We start from the raw sequence: 928 nt of genomic DNA, 5'->3' as shown, positions 1-928 counted from the left end.
TGATTGGCTTGTTTGTTTTTTCATTGTTATTGAGTTGTATGAGTTCTTTGTATATTTTGGATATTAGGCCCTTATCGGAGGTGTTGCTTGCAAATATATTTCCCATTTGGATGGTTGTCTATTTACCTGGTTTATGGATTCTTTTGCTGAGCAGAAGCTTTTTAGTTTGATGTAGTCTCATTCATTTATTTTAGCTTTTACTTCCCTTGCTTTTGAGGTCAAATTCATAAAATCCTCTTAAAGTTTAAGGTCCTTGAGTTTAGTTCCTATGTTTTCTTCTATGCATTTTATCTTCTTTTCACATGCTATTTTCTGTAATGTGCATTCAAAGTAGTTAACTTTATAATTTAATTTTAAGATTACAGAACATCAAAAAAGAATTGTGACTGAAACAGAAGGGGAATAAATATCACAGAATAATGAATAAAGGAATGTTGGGTCTTTAAGGTTTATATTGGGCATAGAGAGTGAAGGTGTCTTATATCAGAGATAGATAGCAACATCATGTTAGGTGAAAGCAGGATTTTGTCACCATTGCCATTTTCGTCATTTGAAAATTAAATATAGTGTGTTTAGATAATGACTTGTGAAAAGAGTAGAGTGTGCCAGATTGTATTAAAGCAACATGATCCAGACGCTGATTTATACTTGCATCTGTATCACAGTAGAGAAGCTTCAGAACTACATTTTTAAGAGTCCACTGCTAGAAGAGTTCTGGGTTAAATTTTGCCAATAAGAAGGACCCACATTTTTTGGAAGGCAGAAGAGAAGTAGGAGTTCTTATGATCCAGCAATATTTAAAAGGACTCTTGGGAAATTGCAAAGGAGTTTGCAGTAGGCTTAGAGTGAGCTCCTGTGAGCTGCATGCTTTAGTCCTGTAGGCAGCCGAGATCATCATTAGTGGTTTGCTCAGAGTCCTATACTTCCA

Source organism: Pteropus alecto, unplaced genomic scaffold (genome assembly GCF_000325575.1).
Source record: "Pteropus alecto unplaced genomic scaffold, ASM32557v1 scaffold258, whole genome shotgun sequence".
Lineage (NCBI taxonomy): Eukaryota > Metazoa > Chordata > Mammalia > Chiroptera > Pteropodidae > Pteropus > Pteropus alecto.
Note: the sequence above shows the minus strand (reverse complement) of the source record.